Here is a 23,113-nt window from a genome sequence, read left to right as displayed (position 1 = left end):
TCAAAAATGTGATAACGATCGCGGGAGCTGACATAAGTGATGAAGCTCTCTGTGAATTGCTAAATTGGGCAGCAGAACGTGAGTTTGTAGCTGATCCGGACACTGCCCTTAACCCAGAAGCTTGGGAACTGTTAGGGGATAAGTTATTTCATGAGATCATGCTTGGAGATAAGAGCGTACTTGACCTGCTACGTACGTGGTGGTCCCTATACGGTATAATGCGGAAGTGGACAGCAGGAAGAAAAGGAAAAGAATTACCGGGCTCTGACGAATCTGCGGGTGAAGGCTCTGAAGGGGACGATGAGTTATTTGAGGGATCACTGACCCCGGACAGCACAGGCAGCGTACCCGCCGCGTCTCCGCTGCCCTCGGGCACTGAGAGACTCACGGGGACTGCGCGGAGGTCCTACCCCTCCCCGCGGGATTATGTTCCGCCTGAGTACCCCTCCCCAGTGGAACAGTTAGCAAAACTAACCGGTCAAAGCAAAGCGTTGGAGCGTCCCCGACCCTCCGCCCCAGCGGCCCCCCCTCCTCCTCCGCGCTACGGCCGCCCGTACAGCCGGCTGCTTCAGTGACTGCAGCGGGATCTGTCCTTCCTACGGCTCCGCCATTGCCGCAGCCAGGCACGGCAGCCGGGGTTCTACCGCAGCCGGGAGGGGCAGGAGGTATCACGGCGGCGTCGGCTCCGGCGCCCTTGTGTCCCGCGCCAGCATCCGCGCATTTCCCGGCGCAAACGGCGCAGACGCCGGTGGCGGATCTCTCGGCACACCAGCCTACGACGCTTTTGCGGGAAATACTACAGCAACTAGTGGTGCTGACAGAGGCGGTGCGACAGGCGCCGAGGGCGGCGTCGGCACCCCCCCCGACGGCAGCCCCCCCGACGGCAGCCCCCCCGACCGCGACGGCGGCCCCGGACGCGGCGCCGAGCGCGGCGCCGGCAGCCCCGGCGGCGGCGCCTGCACGGACAGTGATGCCGCCGCAAGCCGCAGCCCCCCAAGCTGCATTGCCGTGTGTAGCTCCGCAACCGTCCACAGCCTCCGCCGCTACACCGCCCGCTGGCCCGGCACCTGTGCCCTGCCAGCCTTCCTCATCCGTGAGGCCCGACGATGCAAGCAGTGTTACTGCGGACTCACTTACTACACTGCGGGAAACTGTGGCGGTGGTCAGACATCGGCAACCAGTAACACAGCTGGCCCACAACCGTCCTTGGACGCTTCCCGAATGTAGTGTGACTGTGCGTCCAAAAAATTCAAAGCGGTTTTGGGAATCGGTCAAGAGGCGGGCTCTGGAGGTTGGGGACTGGGATTTAATAGAGAAAGTCGGGATGCCTAAAGATGAAAAGGGACCTGAGCGAGTTATTATAGTGCCTCAAAGTGCTGTGCAGGTAGATCAAGGTGGTAGTGAACCCACAGAGGGTATCATCCAAGCCTTTCCTGTACAGAAAGCTCTTCCTAACTCAGGTCAGTCTGACACACATGAAGTTATCGCTTGGAAAGTGGTCCAAGATTTGCAATCCAAAGTGGCACAATATGGGCTAGGGTCTCCTGAAGTCATGCAGATTATTAGAGTGCTGAATACTGACCTGCTCTCTCCATCTGATATTAAGCATTTAGGTCAGGTATTATTTCAACCTGTACAATATTCAGTTTTTGAGGCCAATTGGAGAAGGATGGCTGAGAAAGCTGCGGCTGGGAATATGCAACTACCTCCAGCTGATCCTAGACATGGAGTTCCAGCAGATGCTCTTATGGGAGCTAATGCCTTTTCTGATCCTGATCTTCAAGCCACCTGGCATCCTCAGGTCCTTGAGCAGGCTCAGAAGATTGGTATGGGAGCCCTATTAAAAGGCATAGACATGGCTGCTCCTAAAAAACGATACGTGAAAATAACTCAGGGGCAGAAAGAGCATTTTTTATCTTTCGTGGAAAAGATTGCTGCCGCCCTCGAGAAGAGGTCGAAGATGAGACCTTGCGGCAGCTGTTGTGCAGACAACTAGCAAGAGATAATGCCAATGATGAGTGTAGAAAGATCATAGATGCTTTGCCAGGGGAACCCACGCTAACAGACATGGTTGAAGCCTGTTCCAAAATGGGATCTGAGAATCCTAAGTCTGCTCTGGCTGCAGTTCTGCAGCCTATTCAATTAAATTCTGATCGTGGACTAAAAAGGCAACCTAAGGTTGAGAGCAAGCAGAAACAGATTAGACAAAAGAAGAAGAAGGAGAACAGGGAAGCTGCTCACTGCGAGAGATGCGATAGGCCAGGTCATTTTGCAAAATACTGTCAATCTATGTATCATGCCAATGGTCGACCCTTGACACGCTCGGGAAACTCGACCAGGAGCGCAAAGGGGATGTGCGCTCAGACACAAATACTTCCCCAGGGCATGGCACCGACACAGGCCTACTCAGCCAGCTTAGAGCCGGCACCCAGGGATCAATCGGAGTGGATGTGCACACCGCAGCAACAGTCATCTTAGAATCCTGTCATGTTTATAAGGTTCCCTTGAATGCATTCAGGCCCCTAGGACAGGGACTGAGTGCATTGCTGGTGGGAAGATCTAGTGTCACCTCTCAAGGGATCTTTGTACACCCAGGAGTTATTGATGCTGACTTTACAGGCCAGATTTGTGCTATGGTTTCCACACCCACCCCCCCGTCACTATTCCTGAAAAGACTCAAATTGCTCAACTTGTGCCTTTCAAGTCGTGTGTTCCCAGGACAGAACAACAAAGTCGTGGAGATGGCGGCTTTGGATCTATGGGACTTCCGCAGGTCTTCTGGACCGCAGACATCTCTAGCCAAAAGCCGCAGATGACATGTACCCTAATCCTGCCAAATGCCCAGCCGTCCAGGATTCAGCTCCGAGGTTTGATCGACACGGGCGCTGACGTGACAATCATCTCCTTCTCTGCGTGGCCTCCTACGTGGCCTTTAGCCCCTGTGGGGTCAGCCATTGCAGGACTGGGAGGAACCACACAGAGCTATTTAAGCGAAAGACCTGTGGTGGTGAAAAATGCAGAGGGGCAAACAGCTACAGTTCGGCCCTATGTCACTGCAGCTCCGCTTAACCTCTGGGGGCGGGATGTATTGGCGGCTTGGGGGGTACGGATTGGGACAAATTTTTGATGGGGGCCACTGTGCTGAAGGGCGCAGAGTATCCTACGCTGCCTTTGCGGTGGCTAGTAAGCAAATCCATCTGGCAACCCCAGTGGCCCCTACCAAAAGAGAAACTAGTCGCCCTTCATCAGTTAGTTCAGGAGCAATTACAACAGGGACACCTTGAGCCTTCCACTAGTCCCTGGAACACTCCTGTTTTTGTAATTAAGAAAAAATCAGGAAAATGGAGATTGTTGCAGGATCTCCGGAAAATCAATGCAGTGATGGAAAGTATGGGGGCATTGCAGCCTGGTATGCCCTCACCCACCATGATTCCAGCAGGGTGGGAAATCCTGATCATTGATTTGAAGGATTGCTTTTTCACTATTCCTTTACATCCTGATGACAAGCCAAAATTTGCTTTTACTGTGCCTGCAGTTAACAATGCCGAACCTGCGAAGAGGTATCAATGGAAGGTTCTACCTCAGGGCATGAAGAACAGCCCGACTATCTGCCAATGGTATGTCGCTCAAGCTTTGTCCGGAGTCCGCGAGCAGTTTCCTGAGGCATACTGCTACCATTACATGGATGATATCCTGGTGGCAGCATCCACCCAGGACGAGCTGCTGAGGATACAGCCTCGGCTGCTTGCTGCTCTGCGTTCTTATGGATTGTAGGTGGCTCCGGAGAAAGTTCAAAAGCATCCTCCTTGGAAATATTTAGGAGTCAAAATTCTGGATCAAACTATACAACACCAAGAGGTGCAATTCTCGGGTTCTATTAAAACCCTGAATGATGCTCAGAAATTGCTGGGTATCATCAATTGGTTACGTCCCTATCTAGGGCTAACCACGGCGCAACTTTCCCCGCTTTTTAATATTTTAAAGGGGGACCCCGAGTTGAATTCAGCTCGGAAATTGACTCCTGAAGCGCGACGAGCGCTGGAGGAGGTTCAACAGGCTGTTTCTGCTCGTCAGGTTTATTGAGTGGATCCCTCCATTGATATCACTGTTTTCATTACCACTCCAGATTTTCATCCTACAGGTATCATTGGCCAGTGGAATAAACAGTGGCCCGATCCTTTGCGTATTCTGGAATGGGTCTTTTTGCCACATCAGCCAAAAAAGACAGCATCCACATTGTTTGAATTGATCGCTTGTCTGATAATCAAATGCTGCCAAAGGTGTTTGCAATTAATGGCAGCGGATCCTGCAACAATTGTTCTTCCAGTACAGCAGGAACACTTTGAGTGGAGCCTTACTAACAGTGCTCCTCTGCAAAGTGCGCTGCAAAACTTTTCGGGACAGATTGCTTATCATCTGCCCAGCCATAAATTACTGCAATTGGCAAAATCGACAAGCTTTACCTTGCGGCCAAAAATAGTCGGGTGCCAGTGCAAGGACCCACCGCCTTCACCGACGGGTCCGGGAAAACCGGGAAAGCTATTGTTACCTGGAAGGAGGAATCTGAGTGGCAGGTGCTGGAAGGCCACGAGTCAGGCTCAGCCCAGTTGGTTGAACTGAGGGCCGTTGCCATGGCTTTTCAGTGGTTCTCTCAGGTACCTTTGAATTTGGTCACTGATTCTGCCTACGTAGCAGACATAACCCAACGCTTAGATTGTTCACTTTTGAAGGAAGTGAATAATGCGGCTCTGTTTTCACTATTGAAACTTTGTGGTGTGCAATTCAAGCTCGAGTTCATCCGTATTACATTTTGCATATCCATAGTCACACCAACTTGCCAGGTTTTATAACAGAAGGCAACGCCAGGGCTGACATGCTAGCTAACCCTGCGTGGGTAGCGCCTCAGCCTGACAAAATTGCACAAGCCAAGGCATCGCATAGTTTCTTCCATCAAAGTGCGCATACCCTGCAGAAGCTGTTCCACTTAACACCCACTGAGGCTCGGGACATTGTCAGCGCTTGCGCTGACTGCCACGGACTTGCTGCACCTCTGCCATCGGGGGTAAACCCCAGGGGCCTAAAGGCCCTGCAGCTTTGGCAGACGGATGTAACGCATGTTCCTGAATTTGGCAGGCTTAAGTATGTGCATGTGTCTATTGACACTTTCTCCTCAGCTATGTGGGCGTCTGCTCATACTGGGGAGAAAGGTCGCGATGTCATTGCCCATTGGAAACTCGCCTTCGCGGTCTTGGGCGTGCCTTTTTCTGTGAAAACCGATAATGGCCCGGCCTATGTCTCACAGAAGACACGGCAGTTTTTACACCTATGGGGTGTAAATCATACCTTGGGTATTCCGCATTCTCCTACTGGCCAAGCCATTGTTGAACGCGCTCATGGCACTTTGAAGCGTGTTTTATATAAACAAAAAGGGGGAATGCATGGAGAAACCCCACAGAGTCGACTAGAAAAAGCATTATATACAATTAATCATCTTACAGTGCCACCAAATTCAAATAATCCTGTTATTCTGAATCATTTTCTTTCGTTGCAGTCTTCAGGCGAGACACACCTGCCTCGAGCGAAAGTCTGGGTACGGGACTGTTGCTGTATGTCGCTGTTGAGACGGACACGACATACACAGGTTCAAGCAGTGTTGATTTATTATATAATTAATTAATCCCCCCTTGCAAGTTCCAGCACACCTTTATACTAATTCTAGCAGCGCACGCGACATAAGCAATTAGGTGGTTGGTTAGCTACAGCTGTTCACGCGCCTTAGCCTAATACATGATTGGTGATCACGCACTCTACATAACTTAAGCCAAATTCATTACATCACACAATTAGTGCAAAAACACAGTCCAGTCTCTTATCATACAGTTCCTCTTTATCTTACGGTTCCCTGGCTCTCCCAGGCACCTGCAAGTTGTTTTCCACTTCTGTTCAGGGAGTTTTCATATCTGCAGGGGTACACAGCAATTTCTTCAAGGCCAGTTTCTTCATCTTCTGTCCTGGGATCCGCGGACCAGCCGTAGTTCCCACACGGGACCTACTCACTAAGAAGTGGGAAGGCCCGTGTGAGCTTATTGCTTGGGGTCGTGGGTATGCTTGCGTTTCCACAGATACTGGGGTACGATGGCTACCTGCAAGACGCGTTCGCCCTGACCTGCGGCACCAGAAGCAGAACAGGCAACCTCCAAGGCAACCTTCAAATGACGGCCAGAATGCGGATCATTCAATTGATGATCCTCCTGATGACGACCAAGACATCGACCATCAGCCCGGTCCTTCTACAAGCAGAGACTGAACTTAAAGTTTCTTATGTTATGGAGTCAGAATGTAGAGCCCTTAAGGCTATTTAGAAGTTTGAGGTTTTTGTAAACTAAGACTTTATCTTGCACCTGTAGCTTGTTATGCAGTCTTGTTTATGGCACACTGGGAAAGTTGTTTTGAAATGGGTGTTGTAGCATTTAGCCAATCACTCTGGGAGGTGGATGGTCAAGCGACCAATTGCCTTGGCCATCCTTGTGAACCATATTTTATATATATATACGGATTTGTAATTAATAAAAGGCTGATGCTGCTGATACTGCTGCTGCTGCTCCTGCTGTTGGCGTTGGCTCTTTCTCCTGCACCTGAATTCTGTGTCGTTCTTCTCTCCGTCCCCGAGACGGCAGCGACAAGCCCGCTCAATCGTACAATTGTGTACTAGCTGTTAAAATATGATTGTGCCACCACTGAATGGTGTTAATCCTCGTGGTTCACGCTCGCAGGAACTTTGGCATACACCTCTTATCAAACATATGTATTTTTGTCATCATAAGATATTGAGCATGTTGCTGGTATTTCTTACAATCCTACTGGGCAACCGATCATAGAATACGCACATGGTACTTTGGAGAATATGCTTTTAAAACAAGAAGGGGGAATGATGGGGAAATCTCCGAATGAAACAATAGCTAAAGTGTTATAGGTGTTAAATCTCTTAAATTGAGAGCTAAATATTTTGGGATGAATAAAATGTCACACATGTCAAAATCAGGCACAGGCAGGGTTACAGCAAGTGGCTTTTCAACAACTGACTGAATTGGCTAAGAGAGCATTAAGACGTGTCCCTGATTTTTGGGACAGGGGAGGCTTCCTCTGCTTCCATTCGGCAGGGAGCACAGGAACCTTATGAGCATTTCCTTGATCAGCTACAAATGGCAGTTCAGAGATAAACAGAAAATCCGGCTACTGCAGATGTGTTGGTATTCCAGTTAGCCATTGAAAATGCTAACACAGACTGCCAACGAGCTCTTGATCTTATCAGAAATCGGGCAAAAACGATTGCAGATTTAGTAAAGGCGTGTCAGAATGTGGGCTGGGAACACTATAAAGCAGAGATATTGGCAGCTAAATGTTTTGGTCAACAGTGATCACTGACACGTTGGTGCATTTAATTCCTACTGGTGTCTTTGGTCTTATATCACAAGGATTATGTGCACTATTGCTGGGGCGATCATCCACCACAAAATTAGGATTGTTTGTACTCCCAAGGGTAATTGATTCTGAGGAAAAAAAAGCCAAACAAACAAACAAACAAAACACCAAAACGCTAGTAACTGCTTCTGCAGGGCTATAATAGAGCTTAGCAGGGTATTCCTTCGCATATAAGGGGAGATCCATGTACTATAGGGACTTTAAGAATGTATTTCCCTAACACCACCATGAACCTAAGTCATAGACACACCCGGAATAGCTGCAGCACGCATGCTTATGATAGCTAGTGCGATTCCAGAGCAGAATTTTGGGAACCAGCTAAAATCATTGCAGCTTCAATATTTGCACCAGGAGTTGGAGTGGCACAGGCGTTAACTATACTGAATAAGTTGGGTTGTTGGCTTGCAAAACAAATTAATGCTACAGCTTCTGCTTTATCAATGCTCTTAATTGACAGGATGGTTAAAATCTTTAGTAAAGCAGACATTATATTGCTAGTAGTTCTTTTATGCATAGTAATAATCACCCCCTGCCTATTGTCACGCTCCCAGCGAACGGTACAGAGTACGGTTCATCAAGTAATGGTCATAGAAAAACAAAAAAGGGGGAATTGTGGCATCATACACACAGTTACAGTTGGGGTTTGACCTTGATGATTTAAGCCTGTGCTCTTTTCTGAAGTTGGGAAACACCGATAAAGACGATGAGAAAGAAAAGGGAGTGTGAACAGCTGGTGCAGGGAGTGTGAGAAGTTGACATGGGGAGTTTGGGAAGTTGATATAGAGTGTGTGAGAAAATGATGTTTAGTTTAACTAGCAAAAAATAGCTCCTTTTTAGGCATAACCAATAGTAAAGTTAAAATAGGTGCGTGCACTATTGTTTGTAATCAATCACAGTTGGGTGAGGGCCGCGTGGACACATCGTGGCTAGAGTAATAATCTATAAAAGCTGCCTGTATAACAACAATAAACGCCACTCTGCTATCACAAAAGAATTTTGGACACAGACAGTCACAGCTGCACAGCCTCCTTTAACAGTAATCATTAATGGGAAGGCTTTTCTCGCCTAGTTGACACAGGGGCTGATGTATCTATAGTGAAAAATCCTGACTGGCCGCCCTCTCGGCCTCTGATACAAGCCCTGGCAGCTGTGATCAGAGTAGATGGAACTCAGATCCCACAGCAGAGTGCACAGACCTTGTTAGTAGTAGGCCCAGGTAACAAACAAGCTATTTTGAAACCATATGTTTTTGATGTCCCATGTACATTATGAGGTCGGGATTTGTTGAATCAGTGGAATGTGAGGCTAACCTCAAAATTTTAGCACACGTCACTGATGTCCAGCCCCGACTCAAGCTGGACGGGTTGACTGGCAAGCTGGTCTGGGTCGATCAGTGGCCATTAAAAGACGAGTGGCTGGAGTGAGCTCAAAAATTAGTCGACGAACAGCTCAAATTAGGACATATAATTCCCTCCACTAGCCCATAGAATACTCCAAAATTTGTTATCCCAAAGAAATCAGGAAAATGGAGATTTATGTTAAAAGATTTAAGAGCTATTATGTAATCATTTCACCAATGGGTGCATTACAACCAGGTGTACCAAATCCTACTATGATTCCAGAATGTTAGCATTTGATGGTGATTGATTTAAAAGATTGGGTTATTTCACCTTTTTACTTTTTTTATTTATTTACACCCTAATGATTGTCCTAGATTTGCCTTTTCAGTTCCAGTGCTTCACAATGAACGACCCACGCAACAATATCATTGGATTGTACTGCTTCAAGGAATGATGAATAGTCCTACAGTTTGTCAATTGGTGGTAGATGATGCTCTCTGTCAGGTCAGACAGCAGATCAAGCTCAGCAGATTGTACGTGCCTGCCCTGACCGTCAACGTATTGTGCCTTCAAATACTCCAGCGGGAGTAAATCCAACAGGTTTATGTGCCAATGAATTATGGCAATCTGATATTACTTATATTCCATCGTTTAATCGATCTAAATATGTGCATGTAACTGTTGGTATGTTTTCTGCCTTTGTTGTTGCTACTGCTCACACTGAAGAAAACCATGAGGGTACCAAAGAAAATCGGGACAGACAGTGATCCAGTATGGTGCCTTTTTACAGGATTGGGGAGTGACTCACACTACCGATTGCGCCGAGCAGGGGCAGGTGCAGGTCTTGCGTCTGGCTGCGGCGATGGGGTGTGACTGTGGTCTGTGGCAGTGCGAGTCTTTGCATCTATGGTTGCGCCTGGAGTGGCGGCAGCCCAGGCATTGAAGCAAATTGAGGATTTGGCCTGCTGGTCAGAAGGACAAGCAGGTGTCACCGCTCAAATTTTGGAACGGCTACTACTAGACCAAAATAGTCTTAGGCACGCTATTTTACAAAATCGTGTGGCTATTGATTTTTGCTTCTGGCTTAAGGACACGGCTGTGAAGAATTTGAAGGCATGTGTTGTTTTAATCTAAGTGACCATAGTGAGTCCATCCACAAACAGTTGCAATGGCTTGGGGAGCATTCGGAGAGAATTGTGGTAGAGGATTGTATATTGATATGTAAACTGTCTTTATGTTTCTTATGATTTAGTATATTACGTGTGTGAAAGTTGCTTGTATATATTGCTTGTATATATGCTTTGTGTGTTTTTTCCAATCAGAAGGGAGCTACTGGAAGGACAAGCATTAACTGGTACCGAATTAATGACAAAGAACTACAAACTAGACTTAGTTGTGAGCATGTAACTTTGAAAAAGGAAGCTAGGAGAAATATGTTACAACTTAAAAATCCACTGTTAGCCAGCAGAGCACATACCTGGCAGCCTTGTTGCACGCACTGGCCACGCGTGCGGCAACGCCGTGTCAGTGCCTTTGTCATAGACTCTGTTGAGGGTGTAAAAGGGAGCGGAAGGAGGCTGTAGAGCACACTGTGTGGATAAGCAGGGGACGCCCTGAAGGTGCTGTGCCTGCCTCCCTTCTTCGCGACGACCCTGCCGATTGACACCCTCCTGCTCAGCGGAATCTTGGATATAGTGGAAATAGTAAAGCCCTCGGAAAGGGAAGTCGTATGCTAGAAACTGCTTTTGCAAGGCTGTACCAAAACAACATGCTAGTAACTAGAGCTGCCAGCCTTTTGCGCAGGGTTTTCTTCGTGCAAGAAAAGAAAGGGGGAATTGTTGGAGTGCAGAAGAGACTGCACGAAGAAAACCCTGTGTAAATAAAGACGGGAACTCGAAAGTTAGGCCTCAAGGGCAGAATGCCCTTGAAGTTAAGGATAAGAAAACTATGCTGTATGATAAGGGAGTAGTGTTTGCTTAGAGCAGAGCTTCGCTAGGCGGGTGTCTGTTTGAAATAAGCTGTTAAATATGACAAGCATATGTATCATCCAATAATGGTGTAGAAAAGGTGTGGTCTCAGGATTATTGGCAAATACTGTCTATATAAGCAATAAGAACTGCGCAATAAACGAGACTTCCTGCAGCTAACTCATATTGAGTCGTCTCAGTACTTCTCCAAATCCCTTCTCCGCACTTTGCTATCTGGGCCTTTTTTTGAGAGACTCTATATCCTGCTAAACCCAAGTAATTCAATAAGCTAACTGTTGCCTCCAAAGTCTTTCTCAGTGTTAGCTCCTATTAGTATGTCATCAACATATTGCAGCAAGGTCACCTGGTTCTTATGGCTTTGCCATTGCTCCAATTCTTTTGCCAATACGTTACCAAACAGGGTAAGGCTGTCGTTGAATACTTGAGGAAGCACTGTACAACATAACCGTACCTTTCTTCCTGTCTAAGAGTTTTCCCATTCAAAAGCGAAGATTGTTTGGCTCTGTTCATCTACTGGGATATAGAAGAAAGCATCTTTTAAGTCCAAAACGGTAAAGTAAGCATTTGTTTCAGGCACCGAGGCTAACAGGGTGTAAGAATTTGGTACAGTAGGGTTTATGTACATAGTTAGTTGATGTATTGCTCTTAAATCTTGTACTAATCTATATTCTTGAGAGCATGTCTTCCTCACTGGCAAAATAGGTGTGTTAAATTCAGATTGACATTCCCTGAGCAATCCATACTGTATAAAAGTATTTATCAAGGGTTCCAATCCTTTATGCGCTTCCGATCTAATAGGATATTGATTTACTCTCACTGGGCTGGCTCCTGGTTTAAGTTCTGTCCTGACCAGAGTCACGTTCTTTGCTTTACCTGGCTTTTTTGAGGCTGTTGTGGTTTAGGTCGCTCTGGCAACTAAACTCCACACAGCCGCTCGCTCACCTTCCCCCACCCCCTGGGGATGAGGAAGGGAATCAAAGGAGAAAAGGAAAAGAGACCCGTGGGTTGAGATAAGAACAATTTACTACTACTACTACTACTATATGAATATATACATATGTACAATGGTAAATATATACAAACGAGTGATGTACAGTGTAATTGCTCACCATCTCTTGACCAAGGCCCGTCTCGTCCCAAACTAACGATCCCAAAACAGATTAAGTCCCGACACTGCAATCCCGGATGAGCAAGAGGCCCGAAAAAAAAGAGAGCGAGAGAGTGAGAGCACTCTGAGAGTCCAAGAATAAGAGCCCCCGGAAGAGTAAGAGCCCTTCTTTTCCAGCTGACCCTCATTTTTATACTGGGCATGACGCTGCATGATATAGAATACTTCATTGGCCAGTTTGGTCCTCAATCCTAAGTCTAAGTACAAATCATAAGGAGAGTTGTGGACCCTTTGTCCCGGCTATGCTCCCTCCTATCCTGTTGTGCTCCTGCACACTGGCAAGAACACAGCAGCTGAAAAGTCCTTGAGACCTCAGTGCCAACTATAAACATCAGTGCACTATCAGCATTCTTCTCAGAGCAAGTCTCAGACTAAAACCAAAACACAGAGCTCTTCTAGCTGTTAAAAAGAAGTTAACTCTGTCCCAGCTGAAACCAGGACAGAGGTCCATAACAAAGGAATTACTGCATCCAATACCTCATTCGCGATGTAGTTCTCAGATCCTTCCAAAATTTTATCTATTAGTAAACAGATTTGGGCCTTCCATGCAGCCTCTCGAGGGATGTGCAGCTGTACAGAATTCTCAGAGAAAGTTACTTGAGCATTCAATTTACAAAGTAGGTGTCGCCCTAACAGTGGGAGGGGACACTCTGGCACATATAGAAATTAATGAGTTAATTTACTATTCCCAATTGTGCACTCCATAGGTTGCAAGAATGGCCATAAAGTTTTTCTTCCTGTTGCCCCAACAATCAGTACAGAAGTTTTGCTCAATGGTCCTTTGCAGCTTGTTATTACAGAATGTGTTGCTCCGCTAATAAAAAATCTATTGTTTCATTCCCCAGCTTTACTGGAACCAGAGGATCTGCTGGGAAAGCTCCAATAATTTCCCCTAGTCCCTGTCACTCTGTCTTGGAATCTTCCAAGACCATCATATTAATGTTTTCACTTTCTTTTCCTCCATCTTTTTCAAGGCACTAATTTTTCATATGTCCTTCTTGTCTACAGATCACACACTGTTTAAGTCCCAAAGGGGGATCCCTTCTTTGTCCCATTCCTCTTCCTCCTCTTGACACTCCTTCCTTTCCTCCTCTACCTCCTCTCCCCCTTCCTCTGGGAACTCCTCTATCCACAATAGCTGCTGCCAAAAGAGAAGCCTGCAATTTCATTTTGGCATGTTTCTTCTTTTCTTTATTTTCCTCTCTATTACTGTATACTTTATAAGCAATTTCAATTAATTGTGAAGTGGACATTCCCCCAGCCCCATCCACTTTCTGTAACTTTTTTCTTATATCCTGTGAAGATTGGCCAATAAACAACATATTAAACAGTTTTTGGTTATCCTCCTCTTCCAGATTCAAATCTGTCCACTTTCTTGCCACCCCACACAACTTTCATAAAATGCTGATGGGCTCTCATCAGGTTCTTGTTGGACTTCATACGATTTATAGAAATTTTTAGGTTTAGAGACCCCATATGAACTCCATATAATATTAGTTGTTGATATTGTTTTAGTTGCGCTCAATCAGTTTTCTTATTTGGGTCTCACCCAAGGTCTTCCCTTAAGGGCAAATATTCATCAGGATAATCTCTCCTATTTCATCTCCCTCCTTCCTCTTTGGCTTTTTCTAGTACCATCCTTTTCTCTTCAGCCGTAAAAAAGTATTTAGTAAAGCTTGTATATCTCCCCAATTAGAGTTGTGAGTAAGCATAATGGTCTCTAAAAGCTGGTGCATTCCCTCTGGATTTTCCCTATACGATTTCACTGATTGCTTTCAATTCAATAAATCTGCAGTAGTAAATGGGAGATGTACAAACATAGGATTACCTTCAGGTCCTAATGCCTGTCTCAGAGGGGTCAGAATTACTGGTTTAGTGTTTCCTCTTGTTCTACTTGAGATGGGGTTAGAATTCTCATTTTCCATCCGTTCCTTTTCTTGATTTTCTTGATTCTCTTCCTTTTTGATATTATAGAGTGGTAGGGAAGAGGGAATCAATAATTGTACATCTTCTTGCTCATCAACTCCACAACATGTAATTCCTTGATTTGTCTTTTTCATTTCAAGGCATGGCATTATCAATTCATCCCTAGTTTACATTTCTTTTGTACATCTTGTTTTCTATACAATGACATAAAAGCATTAACATATGGCACTTCATCCCACTTCTCAAGTCATCGACAAAACAATGTCAATTGCAATATAATATTAAATTGTAAAGGCCCATTCTCTGGCCACTGTTCACCATCATCTAATTTATGATTTGATCACCATTGATTACAATGCCTCTTCATTTTCTCTTTAGTCATTGGATCTCTCCCAAACTTATTCCAATTTTTCAGAATACAACCCAAAGGGCTACAGGATAGAATCGTGGATTGACCTGACCATGTTCCTCTTTTTTCCACTGAGTGCACACACGGCTCTGATCTGAGTCAGTTAATGTAATCTTTTCCCCATTACCAAGCATCTACGTGCAACTTAATTTTCCATGGAAGAAATAAAATTATTACTCACCACTTCAAAGGATTCACCCCCCTTTCATCCTTGCACAAATATCACTTGAACGTTGCACCTTTGAGTTGCTCACTGCCCCGGCAACGAAGGGGACTCAGAGGAGTCTCGGATCAACTGATCGGTGCATGCTAGAGTCCTGTCTGATCCTTCTCTCCACTGCCAGGGTAGGCAAGACGATCTGGGCAAGGCCTTATGGCTGTCCCACCTGAGTCACCAAAATGTTGTCCCAAATATGGGTTCTTTCACCCAGTATGCAAAAATCCGATCCACACACAGAGTCGAGATATTTGGTTTATTCCAGTTCTGCGCACAAAAGGGGTGCTAGGTGGTAATTCCACAAAGCTATCACACCTCAGTGCTCAAAACAATGCTATTTATGCATGCATAATTACATATGTATAAACTATAACATTTCTATTGGTCATCATTCTACTTAAACCTCTTCTGACTGGCACAAGTTCTCTTCATCTACAATTAAAGGTATAAGCCTCTAGAAAATCAATGAGCATGCTCAGTGGGTAAGAGTCTTCAGGAGGCGAGTAGCTTCAGTGATGGGGGTGTGTTTTTCATATTAAAATGAGCAAAGTTCAACTAAAGGAAAATAATTTTGCAACTAGTTAAACATTGACATGGCCAAATTGCCTAGATCCTGGTACAACAGGATGAGGCTCCTCATTTCTTAAAAATAAAATGCTTAGCCATGTCTTTGTGACCTGACTTTATCGCCAATCTGGTAATCCGATGACATAAGAAGGACATGGAGCTACTGGAGCGGGTCCAGAGGAGGGCCACAAAGATGATCGGAGGGCTGGAGCACCTCTGCTATGAAGACAGGCTGAGAGAGTTGGGGCTGTTCAGCCTGGAGAAGAGAAGGCTCTGGGGTGATCTTATAGCAGCTTTCCAGTACCTAAAGGGGTTCTACAGGAAAGCTGGAGAGGGAATTTTTAAAAGGGCGTGTAGTGATAGGACAAGGGGCAATGGATTCAAACTGAAAGAGGGGAGATTTCGGTTAGATATAAGGAAGAAATTTTTTACATTGAGGGTGGTGAGGCACTGGAACAGGTTGCCCAGAGAAGCTGTGGCTGCCCCATCCCGGGAAGTGTTCAAGGCCAGGTTGGATGAGGCTTTGGACAACCTGGTGTAGTGGAGGATTTCTCTGCCCATGGCAGGGGGGTTGGAACTAGATGATCTTTAAGGTCCCTTCCAACCCTAACCATTCTATGATTCTATGATTCTGTATCTTACATCAATATCTTACATCAAGAAGATTCAAGTTTGGCATCACAGATGAAGGGCAAAGCCAGCAAGGAAGTTACCTTAAATTACTTCCTTGCAGGCACTTCATATGGTCAGTCAAAAAAATACCATTTTATGCTGGAACTGAAGAACTAAATACTAAAACTCTTTAAACAACATAAAAAAAATTTATTTAAAAAAATGAACCCTCATTTGAATGCAACCATGAGATGTATGTGAAGGTGATCTTTTTTCTGAACAATAAATACATATTTTAGTTCAGCATGGTTTGAATGATTTAAGACACATTTTATGCTGTGGCAGTCTGGAACACGATACCTACCACTTCAGCAACCTTCAGTTTCACTATGAGTTTTGAACTGTGTGAAACAAAGAATTGAAAGCAAAATAAACACAAAAAGCAAAATCTTGGTCCTGCTGAAGACTAACAATACTCCTCATGTTTAAATAAAACTAGACTTTCATTAAAAAATTAATCTGTTTCGGAGGCTTTATATGAAAACTCTCCCATACAATCCTCTTCTCTTCTGCCCTTCTCCAAGTATATGCACACATTTTACCGGATACTTACCTCTTGCTTTACACATACAACACTCAGAAGGTGCAATTGTTTTCCCCTACATTAACTGCTAATGGTATGGGAGTGTGTCAGTGAAGAAGAAATGGCTGAAGGTGGCCCTTAGCTACCCTTTAAGATAAAAAAGAGGTGGGAGGAGGCCAGACCATGTCTCTGGCCTCCATAGAGGTGATAATGACACTGGGACTACAGTAGGAAGGAAAGCTAATCTATATTCATGACCTTTAAAAAGGAAATAGATTAGCTATGGAAAGGCATGCTTTTTTTTGATCATTCTAATTCTGAGTGTTCTGCATAGCTCCGTTATTTGTTTCTGTCATGGTTTGATGTGGGGGGGGAGGTCAGGGTGGCAGAAGCTGCCCATCAGACCGGACTCCCATCCCCGTCGGGGCTTGAGCCAATTGGCGCCTCTGCGAATTGCCCTATTTAAGTCGGGACAAAGGAACCAGAAAGGTGTGCCTTTGCCCAGGAGCAAGGAGAAGGGAGGGGGGCGCTGCCCCTGCTCCCTGGTGCCCGGCCGGGCGGCGGCCCAGGCCGGGGCCATCCGCTGGGGATGGCCCCGATGGAGCCGCTTGGGGAACTTGGGGAGAGCTCCACTCCCGGGGCGCCCACTGGGCCGAGTTCACCCAGAAAAGACTGAGATCTGAGACAAACGGCCACACAGATCATCCAGGTCAGTGAAGATAGAATGGGACAACGTGTGCTGCGGCTGAGTCCCCCTTGCGAGCGGCCCCTTTGCAAACAGTCCTCGGTGGAGCAAGCAGAGACCCGCTCGCAGCCCGTGGAGGATCCACGTCGAGAAGAGATGCCAGAGCCTGAGCACGGTACGCATCTAAAGTCCGTGGGACAACCCCTGCTGATGGGGAGGTGTTTTGTTAAAGGAGATGCCTGAGCCTGCAGACTATTGAATTATGGGCACAGGTCGAGGTGCATTTACGCATTTATGCATTTACGCATCTAAGTCTGGGCGCATTTACACATTTTAAGTCTGTATGGAGATGCATTTAAGGCCGATATGACGACCCACACTAGAATGCTAGAGTGAGTGGCAACAACTCCCTAAGAGTCCGAGACTGTGGTAAAGCCCGCACTTGGGGCAATCCGATCGGGTAAGGATTGCCTCCTGCGGGTAGGACTCACGCTTTCCCCGTGAGTAGGGGATCCACTGGAGCAAGGGACAATGGTGTAAGGACTCCTCCTTTAAGAGAAGCGGCAGTAACAACATGGAATGAACTGACCTGCACTCCCCCATTCCCTGCCCCCTGCGCTGCTGGGGGGAGGAGGTAGAGCCGGGAAAAAAAGGCAAAGGGGGGGAGTGGTGTTGATTTTTATGGTCTGGCCTTGTTTTCTTGTTATCATGTCAAGTAACCATTTTTGTTTGCTTTTCTCTTTCTAGGTAGCTGTTAATAAATAGTTTTGCTTTAAGGAAACTGAGCCTCTTTTGCCCGGGACCGTGGTTGGTGGGTGCTCCTCTGTTCCTGTCTCGACCCTCAGCTCTTTTATTACATTTTTCTCCTCTCCATTTTACTGGAGTGGGAGAGCTGCATGGGGTTTAGTTGCCGGATCGGCCTAACCCACGACAGTTTCAAAATAATACTACTGCACAGCTCAAAAACCCACTCTCTCCAATTCACTCTATAGTGTTTAATGATTGTGCTTTGTAGGCAGAAAGATTCTGTCCAAATTGTTCTTCCAAGGACTTCAATATTACTGTTTTACCACCAGATTCCTTCTGATATTTATACTATTTATTTGTATCCATCTCTCTCCAATTTAGAGACAACGATGTCATACAGGACTGTATCAAATGCTTTACACAAGTCCAGATAGATGATGTCAGTTGCTCTTCCCTTATTCAGCAACGCTGTAACCTCATCATAGAAGGCCACCAAATTCATCAGGCATGATCTGCCCTTAGTGAAGCCATGTTGACTGTCACCAATCACCTCTTATTTTCCATATGCCTTAGCATAGTCGCCAGGAGGATCTGCTCCATGATCTTGCCGGGCACAGAGATGAGACTGACTGGCCTGTAGTTCCCTGGGTCTTCTTTTTTTCCCTTTTTAAAGATGGGGGCTATGTTTCTTCTTTTCCAGTCAGTGGGAACCTCACCAGACTGCCACAACTTCCCAAATATGATGCAGAGCGGCTTAGCAACTTCATCCGCCAATTCCCAAAGGACCCGTGGATGCACCTCAACAGGTCCCATGGACTTGTGCACCTTGAGATTCCTTAGATAGTCTTGAACCTGATCTTCTCCTACAGTGGGTGGTTCTTCATTCTCCCAGTCCCTGCCTTTGCCTTCTGCAACTTGACTTGACTTCTGTCCGGAACACTTGCCAGTGAAGACTGAGGCACAAAAGTCATTGAGTACCTCAGCCTTCTCCATATCCTGGGTAACCAGGTCTCCCGTTTCCTTCCAGACAGGGTCCACGTTTTCCCTAGTTCTCTTTTTATTGCTGATATACCTATAGAAGTTTTTCTTGTTGCCCTTGATGTCCCTGTCCAGATTTAACTCTATCAGGGCTTTAGCTTTCCTAACCTGATCCCTGGCTTCTCAGACAATCTGTATTCCTCCCAGGCTACCTGTCCTTGCTTCCACCCTCTGTAGGCTTCTGTGTTGTGCTTGAGTTTGTCCAGGAGCTCCTTATTCATCCATGCAGGCCTCCTGGTGTTTTTGCCCAACTTTATTGAGATGCACTGCTCCTGAGCTTGGAAGAGGTGATCCTTGAATATTAGCCAGCTTTCTTGGGCCCCTCTTCCCTCCAGGGCTTCATCCCATGATATTCTACCAAGAAAATCCTTGAAGAGACCGAAGTCTGCTCTCCTCAAGTCCAGGGTAGTGAGCTTGCTGTGCGCTCTCCTTGATGCCCTAAGAATCTTGAACTCTACCATTTTTTTACCATTTTTCTGCTATCTGTCTGTAGAGGGCGTCATCCACTGGGTCTTCCTGGTCAGGTAGCCTGTAGCAGGCCCCCACTACTATGTCCCCTGTCCCTGCCCTCCCTTTAATCCTGACCCATAAGCTCTCACTTGGCTCCTCATCCATCCCCAGGCAGAGCTCCATGCACTCCAGCTGGTCTTTGACATAGAGGGCAACCCCTCCTCCTCTTCTCGCCTGCCTATCCTTCCTAAAGAGCTTGTATCCTTCCATTCTGACACTCCAGTCAAACGATTCGTCCCAACATGTCGCCGTGATGCCAATAAGATCAGGCGCACACACACTTCTAACTCCTCTTGCTTGTTCCCCATGCTGCGTGCGTTAGCATAGAGGCATTTAAGTTGGACCCCAGATGAATCTGACTTCCTGGCTGGAGCAATTGGAATTCCTTTCTGCTGATCTTCAGGTGCTTCCAGCATATCTTGATCAAGCTTGGTATTTTCTCCCTCCCCCTTCGAATCTAGTTTAAAGCCCTGTCAATGAGCTCCGCTAGCTGTTGCACTAAGACCTTTGATCCCTTTTGAGAAAGACAAGTCCCATCTGGTGCCAGTAAGCCTGGTGCCGTGTGGCCCATTCGATTGTCAAAAAAGCTAAAATTGTGGTGATGACACCAGCCATGGAGTCACATATTAATCGATTGGATGCATCTGTGTTATGGTTTGAAGTGGGGGGGGAGGTCTGGGTGGCAGAAGCTTCCCATCACACCGGACTCCCGTCCCCCTCGGGGCTTGAGCCAATCGGCGCCTCTGCGAATTGCCCTATTTACGTCGGACAAAGGAACCGGAAAGGTGTGCCTTGGCCCAGGAGCAAGGAGAAGGGAGAGGGGGGCACGGCCCCTGCTCCCGGCCCCCGGCCGGGCCGGTGGCCTGGGCCGTGCCGGGCCGGTGCCCGCTCCGTGCCGGATGCCCGCCCCGTCGAGGATGGCCCCGATGGAGCCGCTTGGGGAACTCGGGGAGAGCTCCACTCCCGGGGCGCCCACCGGGCCGAGTTCACCCAGAAAAGACTGAGATCTAAGAGAAACGGCCACACAGATAAGAGGTCAGTGAAGATGGAACGGAACAACGTGTGCCGCGGCTGAGTCCCCCTTGCCAGCAGCCCCTTTGCAAACAGTCCTTGGTGGAGCAAGCAGAGACCCGCTCGCGGCCCGTGGAGGACCCACGTCGAGAAGAGATGCCAGAGCCAGAGTACGGTACGCATCTAGAGTCCGTGGGATGACCCCCGCCGATGGGGAGGTGCTTTGTTAAAAGAGATGCCTGAGCCTGAGACTGTTGTGAATCATGGGCACAGGTCGAGGCGCATTTACGCATTTTGCATTTACGCATCTAAGTCTGTACGGAGGCGCATTTAAGGTCGATATGACGACCCATGCCGAAGTGCATTTAAAGTTTGTTGATGACCCACGCCAGAGCGAGTGACTACGGCTCCTTAAAAGTCCAGGACTGGTAAAGCCCGCACTTGGGGCAAATCCGATGGGGTAAGGATTTGCCCCCCAGCGGGTAGGATTCACGCTTTTTGCCGTGAATAGGGGATCCACTGGAGCAAGGGACAATAGTGTTAAGGACTCCTTTTCCTTTAAGAGAAGCGGCAGTAACAACTTGGAATGAACTGACCTGCACTCCCCCATTCCCTGCCCCCCTGTGCCGCTGCGGGGAGGAGGTAGAGCCGGGAAGAAGAGGCAAAGGGGGGGAGTGGTGTTGTTTTTAAGACCTGGCCTTGTTTTCTTGTTATTCTCTTAAGTAACCGTTTTTGTGTGCTTTTCTCTTTGTAGGTAGCTGTTAATAAATAGTTTTCCATTAAGAAAAAGCCTCTTTTGCCCGGGACCGTGGTTGGTGGGTGCTCCTCTGTTCCTGTCTCGATCCTCAGCTCTTTTATTACATTTTTCTCTCCTCTCCATTTTACTGGACTGGGAGAGCTGTGTGGGTTTAGTTGCCGGATCAGCCTAACCCACGACAATCTGCTTCTTCCAGTGTCACTTTTTGCAACTGGAACGATAGAAGAAAAGATAACCTGTGCCCCAGATCCTCTTACCAGCTTTCCCAGGGCCCTAAAATCTCTCTTGATTGACTATGGACTCATGAGGTTCAACAAGGCCAAGTGCAAGGTCCTGCATCTGGGTCAGGGCAACCCCTGGTATCAATACGGGCAGCAGGATGAAGGGATTGAGAGGAGCCCTGAGGAGAAGGACTTGGGGGTACTGGTGGTTGAAAAACTGGACATAAGCTGGTAATGTTCTCTTGCAGCCCAGAAGTCAACCATATCCTGGGCTCCATCAAAAGAAGTGTGGCCAGCAGGTCAAGGGAAGTGATTCTCCCTCTCTACTCTGCTCTCGTGAGACCCCACCTGGAGTAGTGCATTCAGCTCTGGGGTCTCCAACATAAGGACGACATGGAGCTGTTGGAGCGGGTCCAGAGGAGGGCCACACAAATGATCTGAGGGCTGGAACACCTCTCCTGTGAAGTAAGTCTGAGTGAGTTGGGGTTGTTAGACCTGGAGAAGAGAAGGCTCTGGGGCAATCTTATAGCAGCCTTACAGTACCTAAAGGGGGCTTATAAGAAAGATGAGGATAAACTTTTTAGCAGAGCCTGTTGCAATAGGAGAAAGGGTAATGGTTCTAAACTAAAAGAGGGTATATTCATACTAGATATAAGGCAGAAATCTTTTATGATGAAGGTGGTGAAGCACTGGAACAGGTTGCCCAGAGATGTGGTTAGATATCCCATCCTAGATATCCTGTGGTTAGATATCCCACCCCGATATCTATTGGAGGGACAACACAGCAGGGCATAGGCAATCCAGGAGGTTCCTGGAATGCATGGATGATAACTTCCTTCTCCAAGTGGTAGAGGAACCAACGAGGAGAGGTGCTTTGCTGGACCTCGTTCTCACCAACAATGAAGGGCTGGCGGGGAACGTGACGCTCAAGGACAGCCTTGGATGCAGTGATCATGAAATGGTGGAATTCAAGATACTTAGGGAAGCAAGGAGAGTGCACAGCAAGCTCACTACCCTGGATTTCAGGAGAGCAGACTTTGGCCTCTTCAGGGATCTCCTCGCTAGAGTACAATGGGATGAAGCCCTGGAGGGAAGAGGGGCACAAGAAAGCTGGTTAATATTCAAGGATCACCTCCTCCAAGCTCAGGAGCGATGCATCCCAACAAAGAGAAAGTCAGGTAGGAACACCAGGAGGCCTGCATGGATGAACAAGGAGCTCCTGGACCAACTCGGGCACAAAAAGAAAGCCTACAGAGGGTGGAAACAAGGACAGGTAGCCTGGGAAGAATACAGAGCGATTGTCTGAGCAATCAGAGATCAGGTTAGGAAAGCTAAAGCCCTGATAGAGTTAAATCTGGACAGGGACATCAAGGGCAACAAGAAAAACTTCTATAGATATGTCATAGAATTTCATAGAATTTCTAGGTTGGAAGGTTTCTAGGTTTCTAGTCCAACCGTCCCTAATCTCCAATTAAACCATATCTCTAAGCAGTTCATCCACCCTTTTCTTAAACACATCCAGGGATGGGGACTCAACCACCTCCCTGGGCAGCTTATTCCAGTGGCTGACAACCCTTTCAGAGAAGAAATACTTTCTAACATCCAACCTGAACCTCCCCTGACTAAGCTTATACCCATTTCCTCTTGTCCTATCACCCATCACTAATGTAAAGAGCCCTTCCCCCACTTCCCCACCATCCCTTCTCAAGTATTTGTAGGCCGTAATCAGGTCTCCCCTCAGCCTCCTCTTCTCTAGGCTAAACAGCCCCAATTCCCTCAGCCGCTCCCCATAAGTTTTATTTTCCAGCCCCTTGACCAGTTTAGTCGCCCTTCTTCGGACTCGCTCCAGGAG

This window comes from Tauraco erythrolophus, chromosome W, assembly GCF_009769465.1.
Source record: "Tauraco erythrolophus isolate bTauEry1 chromosome W, bTauEry1.pri, whole genome shotgun sequence".
NCBI lineage: Eukaryota > Metazoa > Chordata > Aves > Musophagiformes > Musophagidae > Tauraco > Tauraco erythrolophus.
The sequence above is the reverse complement of the archived record's forward strand: the minus strand, read 5'-3'. Positions refer to the sequence as shown.